Source organism: Sciurus carolinensis, chromosome 1 (assembly GCF_902686445.1).
Source record: "Sciurus carolinensis chromosome 1, mSciCar1.2, whole genome shotgun sequence".
NCBI classification, from domain to species: domain Eukaryota; kingdom Metazoa; phylum Chordata; class Mammalia; order Rodentia; family Sciuridae; genus Sciurus; species Sciurus carolinensis.
The window spans coordinates 110,801,946-110,819,927 of NC_062213.1; the positions used below are offsets into that span (position 1 = coordinate 110,801,946).

General features: G+C 43.8%; 1 long non-coding RNA gene across 1 annotated transcript; it reads left to right on the forward strand.

Moving 5' to 3' along the window:
* Positions 1 to 4,494: 4,494 nt before the first annotated feature.
* Positions 4,495 to 12,813, forward strand: LOC124965299 (uncharacterized). The gene is made up of 3 exons (XR_007105160.1): positions 4,495 to 4,574; positions 10,761 to 10,905; positions 11,980 to 12,813. It is a non-coding gene; the product is annotated as an uncharacterized LOC124965299 (long non-coding RNA).
* Positions 12,814 to 17,982: the final 5,169 nt, after the last annotated feature.

Below are 17,982 nucleotides of genomic sequence, written 5' to 3' on the forward strand. Positions count from 1 at the left end.
ACCCAGGCCATCTGGCTGCAGAGCCCAGGCTGCTCACTGTCCTTCTTATTTATGACCCAGACTCCATAGCAGTTTCTTGTCCACTAAAACCTCACAATGCAGCTGTGTAGCAGTCATCTGTCCAGGAAAACATTCTTATCCCCAGTTTATAGATGAGAAAACCAAGGCACTGAAAGGATTGCTGGTTCACCAATAGCATGCAACTGAAAATGAAGGAAAGAACTCAGGTCTGTCATCCTCTGGTCCTTGCTTCCTTCTGCACTAACTACCTTCCAAGAATGAGGAGAGGACTGCAGGGTGGGGAAGAGGGGCAGTTTGAGGGCAATAGAATCCTGATTATCCATTCTGGAAATGGTCTTAGAGATCAACAAGACTGATTGCTTTATTTTATAGATGAAAAAATTGCAGCCCAGACAGGGACAGCAGCTTGATTAAGGCCACACAGCAAATTGGTAACTAGAAGTCTAGTCTACTGATTTCCAATCAAGCCGTTTGTACCATGATCTTCTTCAAAAGAAGTCCAGGGCCACAGCATTTGGCAAAGAAGAGGCACACTAAGTCAGGCAGCCTGAATTAAGCTGCTATCATGTCCCAGGATCTCACTCCATTTTATGGAGATGCAAGGAATTATGTCCCCTTCCTTGCTAGTCTAGGAATAGACATCAACAAACAAAACCACCAGAGCTCCTGCTCTCATGGACTTGACCTGGTGGGAGATGAGCAAGATTGAAAATACTATTCAGAAAAATAAATCAGGGTAAGGAGATGGGAAGTGATGGCAAGGGGTGCTTTTTTATGTAGGAAAACTCTTTGGAAGAAGGTGACATCAGAGCAGAGACCTTCACGGAGTCTCCATGCAGATATGGAGGAAGAGCATTTCAGGCTCAGGAAAAGAAAGGGTCCTTGAGGGGTAGAGGGTGTGTTTTGAGGTCAATGTTGCTAGAGCAGAATGAGCAAGGGAGAGGAAACAAGAAATAAAGGCAGAAAGTTTGGGAAGGGGACTTGGGGATATCTTGAAGGCATGGAAAGTACTCTGGATTGTACTCTAGGTAAGGTGGGAAGCCACAGAGACTTCAGCAGAAAGGCCTGATTGGACACATCTGCTGTGTTTAGAGAGGACTGTAGGGGTGAGGAGGGAGAGGGGACTAGTGAGAGGCTATTGCACTCATGCGGGTGAGAGCATGGGCTTGGATGAGGACAGGCAAGGAGCTGGAGGGAAGTGTTTGGGCTGTGGATATATACACTGAAGGTGGAGTCAACAGGATTTGCTGGTGGACTGAGTGTGCAATGTAAGAAAATCCAAGGCATCCAGGATGACTCCAGGTTTTTCACTTGATCATCTGGTATAATGGAGCCACTCTTTCTTGAGATGGAGAAATCCATGGAAGGAACTAAGCAAGAGTTCACTTACCCAAGACATTCATCCAAGAATTCTCACTTTCAGCTTCCTCATAGTCCTAACTGTGGACAATTAAACACTGCTAAGGGGTCCTTTCTCAGCCACCAACTGAATCAAGACAACCCCGCTCATGAGCTTACCCTGGCCCTCCCATACCCAACCACAAACCTTCTGCCTCTTCAGAGGCAAATCCTGGGAACCAAGGGCCAGAGCCCAAGCAGGGTTGGAGCCCAGACAGTCAGTCAGCCCTGGCCCTGATTTAATTACAAGATCAATTTGACCAGTTGTCCTGCCAGCAGGAGAACCCCTGGGCCTCAACTTGGCCAGCCCCTGGGGTGTAGTTCCTGGGCTTGTCAGAGGGAGTTAGGCTCATGCTCGGTGCCCTGGGTCCCATCCAGCAGGCCTGGCTGGCCTGGCCATTGTCCACTTGTAGCCTGAGAAGTTTCCACTCCAAGGCAAGTCTAGGCAATGGGACTTGGGCACTGAGCCTGCTGGGACATGAACATTCAAGGTTCTTGAGAAAGGAAAAAGGCCACGAACAGTGGACCTGACTCCTTGGGAGCTGTCCAAGCTGCAGGACTAGTTGGAGGAGCATTGAGTGCTGATCTGGATACTTAAGCAGATTCCATAGATGTTTCCAGACTAAGGAAACATAGCAGAGATTCCAGGGAAGGCTGCATTTCTGAGTGTCCAGGCTCATCCCCAGGTGATACAGCATAACAGATTTCAAACTAAGCCCAGGGACCTGTGGGGGTTGAACATGCAGTGTGCAAAAGCTCAGGATTTCCGCCAGGGATCAATAAGGGAAGAAGGAGGTGGATGAGTCCAGTCTTCATGATGAGGCACCTGCCTTGGGTTCCTCCATGAGGACCACTCACTATTCTCCAAATCAGTTGATTGAGACATGGTATGTTTCCATAGCTTCAAAATGGAGCCACACCTAGTACATAGGGTCTTCCCAGGTATAGATGTCACGTAGATTTTCCAGTCACAGCCTCCCCACCACCTCCCTCTAGGACTTCCCCAAAGACAACTCACTTCCCTTGTTTCTATCCAGTTGTAAAACCACTCTTGGGGCTTAAGTGAACTGGCTGTTTTCTGAAGAAATAGAACATCAGGAGCAGACAGAGACTTTAGAGATTGTCTGACTCATTCTATAGAGGGGAAGTATGAGACCAGAAATCAGAAGGGGCTTTTCCAAGAGCGCAGAATAAGTGGGTTATCTCTATTATCCATCATTTATCAACAGAGCCACATAACCCCCCTACTCCCCAGGGCCTCTTCCCCAGTTCAAATAGCTAGTGCTCTGTCCTGTAATGAGCCCCTACCAGTGATTCCCTCCAATCTTCCTTACCTTCTCCTCTTTTCCCCTTGTCTGTGTTAGTCAACTTTCCGTCACTATGACAAAATACCTGAGAAAATCCATTTAAAAGGAGGGATAGCTTATTTTTGCTCACAAGTTCATAGATATCAGTCCATGATCACTTGACCTGAGACCAGCTGAGTGAGACTGGGTCTAGCTAGCAATCCAGGGTCTCTGCCCTCACCTTGGGAGGCCCTGATCTTAGCCCATGGCCAGAGTGTCTTCCCTCTGATTCCTAGTGATCCATATTGGCTCTCATAAACAAGTAGCCCTGGTTCTCCCTTCCTCTGAATCTTCCCTACCAGACTTGGTAGTCTTTGGAGTTTGCCATAGAGAAATTCGAGAAACCATGCAGCCTCATTGCCCAAAGTGAGGCAGGCCCTGGGCCCAACTCAGAAAGTGCAATGATAGTAATGGTAACAGCAGACTTCTTGAAGGAGCCAGGAACTGCACTGGATGATATCTGTACACTCTTTATAATCCTTACAGTCACTCTCTCTAGGGAGATTTTATTACCACTCCATAGATAGATAGACTAAAACAGAGTCAACGAAGGGCTAAAGGAGGTGGAGTAAAGAGGTGCTGAGCGGGACCCAGCACTGCTATGCTGCTCTGATCACTGATTTCCTTCTGTTCTCAGCTTAGATGTCACCATCTCAGGCAGGTCTTTCCAAAAAAGCCCCCATTTAAGTGGGACTCAGTGTTCTTGGCATCTGCATTCTGTTTATTTTCTTCTGAGGATTTATTACAACCCACATTTCACTTCAAGTTTTTATTCACCTATTTATTTTCTGACCATCCCACCAGAATATAAGCTCCAAGAAGACCAGAACCTCCTCTGTCTTGATTCCTGTAGAGTCCCTAGAACAGAGCCTAGCATACAAGAGGCGCTCACTGAGTGTTTAATGAATGAACAAAGACTCTCAGAATTGGCCAACAAGAGCCTGACCAAAGAGCAGTGTGACTGACTGAGCTTGGGTGTGTGAAGAGGTGACTCTGCTGGCCCAGAGGGGCAGGGAGAGAGTGGAGTCACCCAACCTACATTCCAACTTTGAAGAACTGTGTTGCTGTGGACTAACTACAGCCCTCGACTTTCTCATTGGCTGGATAGAAACAGTTATGCTTGCTATCAGGACTGCTGGAGAAGATTAAATAAGATAATAGCAAGTTCCCAGGACAAATTCAGGGTATCCAGACTTCCAAACAAAACTGGTCCCTTCCCCGTCCCTACGAGCAATGGGTCCCTGCACTCCAGGCTGCGAGAAAGATCCAGGACTCTGCTTGCATCAGAAGCGGCTGATGCGGGCCAGCCTCAGAGCCTGTCACTGCTCCCCCACCCTGTGCATGCAGCAGCCAATTTCAAACTATGTAAATACGCCAGGCTGCCTCCTCAGCAAGGCAACAGATAGACTTAGTGCAATTTGCATGTATTTTAAGCTAACTTGTTCCAGGCAAAGAAGCCGATTCATGAATTTAATAACATTCAAAGATTCCCAGAATGTCAGCACTGGAAGAAACGTCAGAGACCATCTAGCCTGGGGCCTGATTTGGCAGAGGGGGACACCAAGGGCAATGGGGTATCCAAGGTCATGAAGCTGGGAGGGAGCTGGGCTGGCACAGACACTTGGCTTCAGATTCCAAGTCCCATGTTCTTTTTCAGAGCTGTCCATATTTCATTGTGTTCCCTCCCAGCATTCATTTAAGAGGCTATGAATCTTCAGCCCTCAGATCCTAATGCTGCCTGGATCATCCTAACTCCAGGGGAGAAATCTGGCTTCCAAGGTGGCCTTCAAGACAGCAGTGAGGCTGCAGGTATGGTCTGAGGGTCATCTGGGGACTGGCCATGTACAGAGGACAAAACAGTTCAATGGGACCCAGTCCCTGAATCCTTCCCTACCAGGCCCCTGAGCGACCCATACAATGAAATCTTGTGAGTATCCCCACTGCCCTTAACAGCCCATTAAGATGATGCATTAAGTCATCCAGGGATTTACCTAGAGCATATTTTTAACTCCAGTTGACGGCTACTGCATCCGCCTGGCCAGCAAGGCTTCTCCCTTCTGGTAACTGCGCACTTCTTTGCTTTATGGGAATAATCCCCCTTCATGATTCCAATAGGGCTGTCATCAATCAGAGGGCCCTAAGGGTTCTACTACGGACTGGGCTTGTGACCCAGATCCAATCTGGTCCGTGGTCCATGGTAGTCATATGACCCAAACAGTCCTTTTAGGAGAGTAAGACACATGCCCAGGGAAGAGACAGTGTTACTGGCTTCTCTGAGGCAAGCTGCGGGGTGATGCAAGCCCAGCACTGGCAGCAGCTCAGCTGCCACAAAGAGAAAGGCTGCCTGAGAAAGCTGTCAGCACAATGAAGAAGAGAGCCAGGGACGGGACCCAGAGCCGTGTGCGGAGGCCAGCGTCAGCATCCAACCTCCGAGGTGTGCTTCGGGTTGAATATCTTCACTTGCCCACGTGCTTCTGCCTGAAGCCACTGGATCTACATCATCTCCTGAGGTCATGATTCCCCGTGACTCCCTGGCACAGGCGAGTACACCTCTTTGCAGGAAAGATCCTAAACTGACCTTTTTAGTGATGCTGGAACTCGAACTCAGGATATAGCACTAAGCCACGTCCCCACCCCCTAAGCTGACCCGTAAGCTTTCAGATGATTTCTTCATTCTAATTAATGCATTTGGAGCCTTTCCTGTGCCAGGTGGTAGGTATTGAGTCATTTAGTTACCCCAATAGTTTTTTTGAAAAGGGTTTTTTTATTGTTAGCCCTAATTCAGAGATTAGGAAACTGAGGCTCCTAATGGTCAAGCACCGTCACTTAGTAATTGTATGTCAGAAATGGTCTCAAATATAGGCATTTTGACTCCAAATGCACTAATATAATAGCAAATAATGGTGATGATGAAGATGACTGTGGTTACAGCTATCCAGCACTTCCTACGTAGGCACTATGCTAAGCACTTTTGTACCATTGACTCCTCCCAACAACCTTGAAACTGGACCATGGAGGAAACTGAGGCTTGAAGTATTGGGGTAGCTTACCAGATAGTGGGGGCACTGGGGCCAGGCTTCACCGTGCTCCTGCCCCCCACCGCAGGGTTCTAGATTATAGGGTTGAACTTTGCATTCACACTGTGCAGAGTTTGCCTGAACTTAGTGGATCGACTGTCTCTGCACCAGGGAGAGACTATTGTGGTAGCATTGTCTCCAGTCTCTAACGGGGAGATTAGAGATTGGGTTGTCCACCTGTCTATCCACTCAGACTGGGCTCAGAAACTATCACCTGGATCCTCACGCTCAGGCTCTAAGGCCAGATGCCAGGGCTGCATCCAAGATGCCTCCTTTGAGCACTGCTCCCAGTGAGGGGCTAACTAACGGTTGAGCAAAGGTGGAAGGGGTGACCTCCAGATCCCCACTCCCTTCAGCCCTCATGGTTCCACCCCCACCTCTCTGGGAGCCCTACCTGGAGGTCTGCTGGACTGCAGGTCCCTGGGGCTATGCACCCTGGCTCCACTGCACTTATTTACAGAGTAAGAACAGTGCCTGCCTGGAACACTGGCACACTGCCTACCTTCCAGGAATAGCTCAGTGACCTAGGCCAAAGAGTCCCCATATTTGGTAGAAGGAAGAAAATCTTTACACACAACAGCAGAATGGTCCAGAAATGCTGTGCTTTGTCAGGGCCATCTCTCCTTAGGCCTCACTCTCCCAGGACAGACACTCCCTGCTCTCTTCCAGGCCCCCTAGATACCGCTCAAGGAGACATACAGCCAATGAAGCTCATGTTCTCTGCTGGCTGCACCCCACCTGGGATGCCAGGAGGAAATGCAGGTACCCAACCAGCAAATGGAAACTTGGTCTTTGGTCACCTAACTGGGAAGATAGCTTCTCAGGATGGAACTGGCCTAAAAATGCCAAGTCAGGCTTGGAAGGAGACAAACAGGACAGCAGGCCCAGATGGCTCCACTGCATTGATGAGATTCCCCTTCAGTGGCCACCGGGGTCATTTTGTCTAGTCCTCAACCTCCACTTCAGTCATAAATGAGAAGTTATAAACTGTTTCATAAAAGACTGTAGAGAGAAAAATTCTATTTTCCCAACCCCCAGTCCAAGAGTTGATTGTCCTTTGGCCTCATAAGAGTCTCTCTTTGACCAACTGGCAGCCTTCCTCCCTCCTTGCCCTTTGTCCACCTCCATCCAGTGTCCCACCAAGCCTTTAGTGTTAGAAGGCAGCTTGATGGAGCAGACAGAGCACCAGCTTTAGGGTCTGGCCTGGGTTTAATCCCAGCCCTCCCACTCAATAACTGTGTGACTCTGAGCATATAATTTAACTTCTCTGAACTTTGGTTCCCTGAACTGTATGAAAGGGATAACCGCCCACTTATCAGTAGCTGTAAAGATTAGAAAGTATCTCTATGTCAAGTGCCTGGCATGGAATAACTGCTCAGTAAAAGATAGCCCTATCAATTTTGTTATTATTTTAAAACTCTTATCCCTCTAAAATCCCAGGTCTTCCCCCAATCAGATCACGTAGTCAGAGCTACTTTCCCGGACAAACTCTTCCTGATGGTCTCTTCTAATGCCTGACCCAAACCTTTATTTTCCTGAGTTTTTTTAGAGACAATGTCACAGTCCCAAGCACTGTTATCCAACAGTGAGAGGTGAGACCCGCTCGCCTCCTCAGGATGCTCCACACAGATCTGCTTTCTTCTCTATCTGCAGACCCCTGGGTAGAGACACATGCGCCAAAGTGGGATCTACCTTCCCCATCTCAAGTAAACCCCTCAGAAAATTCTTGAATATTTACACCACATGAATATTTACATTTAATTCAAAATGTATCACAACCCCAAGGGTGAAGCATAAACTATAAAACTTGTAAAATAGAACTGGAAAGAAAAATCGCTGTGTTCTTGGGTTAGGCAAAGCATTCTTAGTGATGGCACCAAAACTACAATCCATTTTTTAAAAATGATAAATTGAATCTTGCCAAAAAAAAAAAAAAATGTTTACCCCATGAAAGACTATTAAGAAAGTGAAAAGAAACCCCAGGCTGGATGAAAATGTTTGCAAAAAATATTTGCAACAAAATTGATAGTGTTTATCTTTTATTGAGCAGTTATTCTGTGCAAAATATTTGCAAAGTATTGCTACACACGCACACACAGGAAAAAAAAAAAAAACCAGAAAACTAAAACTTCTCAAAACTCAACCCTACGAAAACAAATGATCTTCTCCAGGCAGAGTATTTGAATAGACACTTCATCGAAGAAGATGTATGGATGGAAAAGAAGCACATGAAAAAGTGCTCAATTAATTGCTTTGTTAAAGAAATGCAAGTTAAGCCAGGTACCATGGCTCATGCCTCTAATCTCAGCGACTTAGAGGCTGAGAGAGGAGGATCACAATTTCAAGGCTACCTTTAGTAATTTACTGAGACTCTGTGTCAAAATAAAAAGGACTGGAGATATAGCTTAGTGGTAGAGTGCCCCTGGGTTTAATCTCCAGCAGAAAGGAAAAGAAAGAAGGAAGAAGAAGGAAAGGAAGGAGGAATGTATGAATGGGTAAATAAGTACAAATTAAGACCACAATGAGATACCAGTACATATCTATTAGGATGGCAAAGTTTAAAAAAAAAAAACCCTGACAATAGCCAGTTAGAATGTAGAGAAACTGAACTCTCATACCTTATTGGCTGAAAATTTCTACAGCCTCTCTGCAAAATGGTTTAGTAGTTTCTTATAAAGTCAAACATAAATTTAATATACAACATAGTAATTCTACTCTTAGATATTTACATAAGAGAATTGAAAATGTATGTTCATCAAAAACCACCATGCAAATGTTTATAGTAGCTCTATTCATAATCATTAAAAACTGGAAACATCTCAGATGTCCTTCAGTCAGTTACTGAGTAAACAAAATGGTACATCCATACCATAGAGTATCACTCAGCAGTGAAGGGAAATGAACTACACATGCACCCAATGACATCGATGAACCTCAACTGCATTTTGCTAAACAAAAGAAGCCAGGTCCCAAAGGCTATATAAGATGCCCTTTTATTTATACAGTTTTCTATATGAGGCAAAACTATGGTTTGAGATAAACAGATCAGAGGTTCCCAGGGGTTAGAGTTGGGAGCAGGGCAGAAATTAACTGCAAAAAGGTAACATACAAGAATTATTTGGAGTGATGGAACAATTTGATATCTCAATGATGGTGGTGGACATATGACTCTTCATATTTGCCAAAATTCACCACAAAGAGAGAATTTTACTGGATATAAATTTAGAAAACAAATATCTAATATTTTTTTAAAAATAGGTAAAAAGTAATAAAAGTAAAAGTAAACTGGCAGCGTTCAAGAAAAAAATGGAAGAGAAAAATGACATCACAGGTATGAAAGCATTAAACGAATAGATATAAAGCTAACTAAAATGAAACAACTAACTAAATAACTACAATGCTGTCAACAACATGATAGATGGAATGGAGGAAATCACAAAATAAAAATGGAAAAAAAAAGATGTAAAAATTATTGTATGAAACAAAAATACAAAGACAAAGTGAATATACTTGCTGTTTCTGGAGAAGGGACTCGATGGTAGACTACATAAAGAATTCAAAGGTACGGTAAAATAAAACTTGCCTGAAAAGCTACATATCCAAAAGGGTACAACGTTCCCAGAAATAAAAATCTATGAAGAACAATCTATAGCAAAACATTCTGCTGAAATTATTGAGCTTCAAGGATAAAGAGTTATAGTGATGTTAGAAAAGAAAAAAGGTTATACATAATGTAGCAAATATTAGTCAATTCCTTAATTAAACTAGCACACATTGACAGTATTCCAGGCACTGGCTCAGGTGCTGCAGATGAAGTGGTGAGTAAATCAAAGTCCCTAGTCTCGAAGAACCGACACTCAGGCAAGAGAAAGATAAAATAGAGAGTCATAAACAACTGAGAATGTCTGTCACGGGTACGAATGTTGAAGAACAATGAGTCAGGATGTAGGGGTAAAGAGTGGAAGTGGGGCTTTGTGTAATAGATGGGTAGAAAAGGGTTCCCTGATGAGGAGACTTAGAGCACAGGTCTGAAGGAAATGAAGAAGCAGCCATGAGGATATCTGGGGATAGAACATTCCAGAAAGAAAACAAATTCAAGAGTTGGGATGTTTCAAGGCTCAGCAAGAAGATGACCACTAGGACACAAAGGGCAAGTGACAGGCTCACTGATAGGAATAATGTCGGAGAGGCTATCTGGAAAGAATGTCATAGGTACTTGCAGAATATTTTATAAATGTGATGGGAAACTATTAGGAACTGAGAGCTGGGGGATGGGATGGTTTAGTTTTAAAAGGATAACTGGGTGTCGGGTGAATTATCTATAGGGTGGGAAAGGACAGGGCAGGATAGAAGCAAGAAGGCCGGGGTAATTACAATACTGCAGGGGATTGTTTAGGTGTCTCATCCAGTTGTTGAGTTCCTTATATATTTTGGATACTTATCCTTTTTCAGATGAATAGTCTGCAGAATTTTTCTCCTATTCTCTGAGTTGTCTCTCCACTCATTTCCTTTGCTGTGTAGAAACTTCTTAGATGGAAATCATCTCATAAGGTCTAAGGAGACACAAACACCCTCTACCCTGATTTGACCTTTACACGTTGTATATGTGTATTGAATGATCACACTGTATCCTACAAACTTGTACAGTTAAAATTGTAATAGTTCATAAAAATAGAGGCAGAGAAAACTAGTGAAGGGAGCAGCACAATGACATGCTCTGGGATCGAATCAGTGGAGGAAGTGTGAAGTAGTCAGAGTCTGGAAATACTTTGCTGAAGTTCTGAAAATGAGGTGTGAGAGAGAGGAGCTCTACGGCATGGCTGCTCACCTGGGCGGCCCAGGCACCTACTGTGGTGGGAAACGTTGGTGGAGCGATAGTTTGGGGTAACTCAGTTTGGGTTGTGTTAACTTCACACAGGCCATTAACTATCTAGGAATAAATGCCACAGCTTCTCCTCAGCAGCACTTAATCTCCAAGTCAGGGCAAGTGTGCCCACAACATCCTGAGAGAAGAAAGCCCCACTGAAGATCCCAGACATGACTCTCAAGTGTCAAGTCTATAGGTAGGTGTATTCACATGTGCTAATAAAGAGCCTTCCTCATGAAAGTCATGTGACAATGAATCTAGCCAGCCAAGTTGTGAATCAAAGTGACTCAGAGAGCAAAGTTGTGGTTAAAAGAACAAAAACAACTAGCAGTGAGTGTTTCATAGTAGTCCCCAGTCCAGAGACTAAACAATTTGAAATTATAGGTGTAGAACATAAACTAAATGTTATTACCTTGAACAGTGTGAAAGTAATACATTTAATAAATGTCTTGTGTTGTGGGAAGGGAGAAAGGAATATGCTAATTTTCTCATCTTTCATAACAGAGAATTCACAGACAGTATCTATAATTGTTTTGCTTAAAACAGTTTTATCCTCCTAATATTTATATTTTGTTTTAACTTAAAGCTATTTTAGGAACTAATATTTCTTGTGGTGAAAAAACATTTATCTGATGTTCAGAAATTCTATGTCATTCCTTGAGTTTCTTATCATCCTATTAAAAATTCCAGTTATGTTAAATTTAATGCATTTTAGTGAAAATGTCATATAGAGCATGATTCCATCTTGGTAAAATCACTTTTCTACTTCTCAATGTGCCCATCCATCCAACTAACCCTCCATATGTAAAGAGAGACACACCCAAAATGGTTACCACAGGTTTTTAATGATGATTCTTTTGGGGGTAATATGAATCAAACATTTTCTTTTATAACCATTTACATGCAAACAAATAGATGATTAATTTTAAGAACTGAGTAGCAAGCACAACTCAACTGGGTGAGTAAAGAACAATATGTGGAGGCTCTAGGGGAAGATAAATGGAACAGTCCCATGACCCTTGTCTGATTTCATGTTCTCTGGGCAAACGTTTGCATGAGCTTCAAATGGGGAAGTCAGTGGTCAAGGCCATGGTGCATCCTGGAAAACCCCGGGCTTCCCACACTTGAGGAATCTGTAGTACGTGGTTTGGGGCAGGGACTAGTGTGGTGTGGACCAGGACAGGGTACAGTGGAAGGTGAGGGGAAGGAAGGTGGGGGTGTTCTATTGTTTCTAAGCTCTCCATGGACAATCTCTACTTCCTGTCCTCAGCTCTGATTTCTGTGAGCCTTCAGAATGTAAGAAGTTGGAAACCAAGTGTGATCTCTGAAAAACACCACCACCCAGCTAGCAAGGTTCTTTTGTGGTGACCAGAAGAATCAATCTGTTCTGCTGTCAGGAAGGCACTCAGCAGAGCTTCTGGCAATATGGACAACTTAAGTCTCTAATGAAGAGATGGCTGCCTCATGATGAGACCCCTGTCCTCATCAGCATTCCCACAGACCATTTGGGTGAGGAAATGGAAAGCATGGTAATCAAACCTAAGAGACCTGAGGCCAGAAGATATTTCAGAGTCCATCTTTTAAAACTCCTGTAGGTTAAAACTATGGACTGCAGAGCAACAGCATCAGTTAAATAAATACAGAAGGGGGAGTACCTAGCTTGGGGGCATTTCTTCGAGCAAAGACTTTGGGGTTTTAGTTCATCTCTCTCCTTATAAACTGATCATGTGTCCTTGCTCCTAAAAGCCATTCCACGCATACCCCCACATTGTCCTCCCTTGGGTTTTCTAAAACACATTGTTTCTTCTGCCCAGACACCCTTCACCCTTTACCTTATTTATCAAGGTACACCTTCTTCAAGACTTAAGTGTCAGTCAGCAACTTCTAGAAGAGCGCCCCACCACCAGTACTCTTCCATGATGTCTAAATCGTCAGTCTAAACCTATCATAGCTTTTAACAAAATGCCCTTTTCCCCTCTTTGCAAATAAACTTAGTACATTTGCCCTCTGTGTCCCCATCACTGAGTACAGCACCTGGTACACATGACTAATGAATAAATGCTTGATAAATGAATACATGGAAAAATGAATGAAGTACGATGAACTCACCAATGGGAGCAGCAAGGTCTGGGGACAGACTGCCCAAGTTCTATGACCACATCCTGGTAGATCAGAAGTTCCCAGTGTTCAGTAACCTCGGCACTGAGCCTAAGCTCAGAGAAAGAACCCTGAGATTATTAATGCTTCTGAGTTTTCTAAGCAGAGCTGAAGTCCAGAATCTCTGTTTTCTCACAAGTAGAGTGAGTGCATTGGATTGATAAAGCTATCCGGTGCTGGCTTCAGTTGCACAGGCCCCTGCTGAGAAGGCTCCTACTTGGCTTAATGTTCTACCATCGCCATCTTGAAATTCTTGATTTTTGAACCGGGGACTCATGTTTTCATTTCACACTGGGCTCTGCAAATTATGTAACTGATACTACTCATTTAAGAATATGAAAGAAACCATTTTATTTTTACTATACTCTTTTGATGACTATAAACTTTTGATGAAAACTAAAATCTATGCCAACTTGCCTCTCATCTTTGTCAAATCGTTGAGCAAAGACAGGTCTCTATTTTGCAGAGTCGCCAAAAAAAAAAATACCCACTACCTAGCTTTTTTTCCACTTATTATTTTGCACATACATACTTGTCCATGCCTTGACATAGTTTCCATATTTGTCATTTTTAATAGTGCTATCATATTTTAGAATGTAAATACACCATGAGTTTCAGCCAAACCCCAATGTCTGAGCATTTGGGTTGCTTCCATTTTTTATAAATAGCTTTCCTAAGAGCAACTAAGTACAATTTTTTTTTCTTTGGGGCTATTTCCCTTGGAGTATATTCTCAGAAGTGGAATTATCAGGTCAAAGAGCAGGAATAATTTTATAACTCTTAAATAATACTGGATTGTTCTTTTGAAAAACTGGACCAATTTATCGAGTCCTTGACAATATATACCTGTAACTGCTTCTAAATCCCTAAAATAATTCTCTTTTACTCATTTAATAGGTATATAATAATATCTTAAAATTAAAAATAGCTTAAATGTTCAACAGTAAGTGAGTGAGTTTTTAAAGTTTGGTAAATCTGTATACATTTTTTTATATAGTCAGTAAAAGTCAGTTCTTAAAAACACCCAAGTTCCCTGACCTGGCTCCCTCTCAACCTAGTCACTTGTGCTCCACAAGGTGATCTTAAGCATGGATCCCACAGCAGTCTGAAGGTCTTTGACCCACATCTGTGCAACAGAGGCAGACAGAACAAGTTGGGGTCCAGGCATCACCTCTTAAATTATGCACCTCTGTGATCCTCCAGCCTGTGAGGTAGGGGTGATGCCACCAAGTGCCTCACAGCATTGAGAGGAATCCACAAAACAATGTCAGAAACAAGCTCTCTGAAAGTCTTCAGGCTAGCTGCTTCATTATTTTCTGGGACATACCTGCTGGTGTAGTCACTATTCAACACCAATTTTCCCTGGGGAATCTCAGCTATCCTCAAGAAGGAACAGCTGTGAATTCCTACTATGTGTCATGGGCTATATACCCCTGGGGAGGAGTCCAACCTGGTTCCCACCCCACTTCTCTGAACACAATATGAATACCTATTTATGTAGTTAACATGGAGAGAGCACAATGTGCTGGGCACTCTTCCAAGGGCTTCAGAAAATCAACCCATTTAATCACGGTAACAATGCAGTGAGATAGGAAATGTCCCCATGTATAGGTGAGGAAATTGAGACCACAGAGGTTGAGGGACTTGCTCTTAAGTCACCAGAAGACTAATGATGGAGCCAGGACTCAAGCCCAGGCAGTCTTCTCTAGCTCCAGAGTCCACATGCAAGCCCTATATGTTGTTCTATGAGGTACAGCAGGGCCAAAATCGACCCTGGACATCATCTACTTTGAAGACTTCATTTTTGAGTTAGGGAAGTGAGGGTTCATCAGAGAAGGTGGCCCAGCCCAGGCCCACATGTGTGGTGGTTGGGCCAGATGGAAACCTGGTCCCTGACTCCTGGGTAGCTCTCCCTATCGCATCTCTCTTTGGCCCCTCAGCTGCCCTTGGATACATGACTGGACTGAGAGACTGTTCTGTGAGTTCTCAAGGCTCCCCACTCCTGAGGACCCAAGCAGGAGGGGTCAGCAGCCTCAATGCTGGTAGAAAATCAGACTGGACAGTCAGCCCTGGAAAAAATCAAGCTGAAACTAGTGCTTTCTGGAGAAGCACCAAACCCATCATTTGCTCTAGCCAACAGAGCAGTTTCTTTCAGGTTATTTCTGTCCAGAGGAGTCGAGGGCTGGACCAAAGAGGCAGCTAAATCATATTTCTTTTAAAGAACCCAATGCACAGAGACAGAGGAGGAAGAATTCTCCAAGGCCCATTCCATCGACCCAGGAGAGGCACTTTCCATCAGGACTGGTGCCAGGCTGGGCCCTGCAATGCCCTCTCCCACCAGTTCTTCCCATCCCTCCCTGCCCTGACTTCCCCATGGCCAGTCCTCCCTGCATCAGGACTCCCCTTGACTTCTTTTGAGAGGAGTTCTGCTTCTCCCTCCCCTCCACCTCTGCTGATGGGCACCTTCTTTAAGCTTCTGTGGTTATAAATAAATGATGTCTGAATTGATTAGAGGACTGACTTCCCTCTAGCAACAACACTGACCTCTCATTTCTGAAATCTTGCTACTGCCCACTAGCTTCAGTCAAATTTCACTTTGCACTGGGATGTTAGCGGAAAGAGTCCTCACCTGGCAATGCAAGACCACTAACCCTGGGATTGAGAAATGGGGCTCAAGTCTCAGTCCTGCCACAGACTATGTGTCCTTCTGTAAGTCAGTCAATTCTCTGAGCCTCAGTTTACTCCAGGAAGCAGATCATTGATGCAACCTTCCTTGGAATCTTGGAAATAGTGAAAGAGAAGAGTGTGAAAAAGATAGTGAACTGCAATGCACAGTGCAGAGGGCAGCTAATAGAGCATCTCCACTCTGCAGCTGACCAGCTCAGAGACCAAAAGAGAGTCCTGATAATTGCTTCAAGCTGCACTTTCCTCCTCCACATCAGGGACAGTCTCACCTGTTCTTCCCAATGTCTGCTAATGTTGTTTGGGGGACAAAAATGACATACCTATAAAGACACTTTTAAACAATAAAATGGCCCTCCCTTCTGATATTACATAGTGGTTTTAAATGATGCTTATGGAGAGTTCAAAGTGTAAAGTTCAGGATACAACTTTGTATGTATATTATTTAAAGAAAGAAACACACAGAAGATACAAAAAAGAAAGTTGACAAAATGTTAATAGTGGATGTCTCCAATTATTAGAATTCTTTTTAAAAATATTTTTAGTTGTAGATGGCCATAATAACTTTATTTTTTATTTATTTATTTTTATGCAGTGCTGCTGAGGATCCAACCCAGTGCCTCACATGTACTAGGCAAGTGCTCTACCATTGAGCTATAACCCCAACCCAGATTATTAGAATTCTTTACCTAATTTATGAACTTTCTTTTCTCTACAATGATCAAATATTAAAAATTAACAGGGTGGGGAAGGAAAGAAAATGTTGTCTATTAAGACTTTTTAGCCAGTTATGTGTGGTGCAAACCTGTAATCTCAGCTACTAGAGAGCCTGAGGCAGGAAGATCACAAGTTTGAGGCCAGCCTAGGCAACTTAATGAGACTCTGTCTCAAAATAAAATTTTTAAAGGGGCTGGGGATGTAGCTTAGTGTTAGAGCATATGCAAGACCATAAATTCATTCTCCACTACCACAGAAAGAAAAGAAAAAAAGAAAGGAAGGAAGGAAGGAAGGAAGGAAGGAAGGAAGGAAGGAAGGAAGGAAGAAAAGGAAAGAAGGAAGAAAGTGGGGAGAAAAAGGGGAGAGGAAAAGAAAAAGAAAAGAATACCCTTCTATATCTATCAAAACTGGTTAAAAATTTTAACCCATTAATTTTGGAATGCTATAGAGACCTTTTAAAATTAAGGTAAATCTATATGTCCAAACATGGGGAAATCTCCAGAACTATTTCATTGGCAAATGTGCTATAGAACATTGCAAATAGTATGATCCCATTTATGCCGAAAAGCTTTATATCTGTTTTTGGTTATATACATATAAATGCAAATGTGGACTAAATTCTAAAAAAAAAAAAAAAAAAAAAAAACACATCACACTGTTGACAGTGGTGTCCCTCTAGAAGGAAGTCGTTAATGAAGGAGGTAGCTAGAGAACCAAGAGGACTTTCATCATTTACTTTATGTATTCAGTATGTATTTGAATTTTTGCAAAACGATATTCCTATATTTCTATTTTTAAGAAAGCAATAAAATAAGGCAATAGAGAGGTCATTATAGATGTGTTTTTTCCTGAACTTATCTAGCAGGAATTGTCTAAATTTGAGAAATCATTGCTCGCAGCAGGGTATGATGCGCTGGTATACTCAGAAATGCCTGTCTGAAACAGAACTCACATGGGCTGCGTGGAGGGAATGGATTTAATTTATAATCAGCTTCATTAGGGGTCTGCTTCAGGGGTGAGTTCGTGGGAGCCTTAACCCAAACATCCGCTGGGCTGTCCTCTGTGACCGGCTGGGGCCTCCCCAGCTATACATAGCTTGGAGATGTGAAAGGGTTTGAGGCAGGAACTGCAAAGGAAGCAGCAGCTAATGAAAAATTCAAGCTAATTGTTTGTTAAAAAGCCCTGTCTGCCTCAAATGGGATTTTCTAGGTTGGGGAGGGGGATGTGGGGTGGCCTATGGCCACTGTCAGTTTATCAGGCACTCGTTTCCTGGAGACCCCCGGGGTGGGTGAGCAGGCAGCCAGGGTCTGGAGAGGATGGGGAGCTTCCTGGGCAGGCAGCCAAGTTCTGCGTCCCTGGCATCTGCATTTGGGGGAGGGAAAGTCTCCACGGAAGCTCAGCTTCCATTGTGGCAGAGCACAATGCCCGCCCCCACCCCGCCCATTAGCTATGTCTAGGTGGCAGGCATGTGCTCAGCATGTGTGCTGAGAGAGGTGCAGAAGAAGAGGGAAGATAGAAGGCTGTCCTGTAAGTCCCTAGAGTAGTTGAGACCCCCAGAACTGGCCTGTGTTTGGAGAACTACTTCCTCCACCTCTGATACCTACAATGCACACCACATGGGCAATGGGCTTAGCTGACATGGGAGGAGAGGTGCCCACTCCAAGGCAGGGAAAGCAGAAATTTGTTTGGTAATGAAGGTAACTAGTGCTGAGCGAAC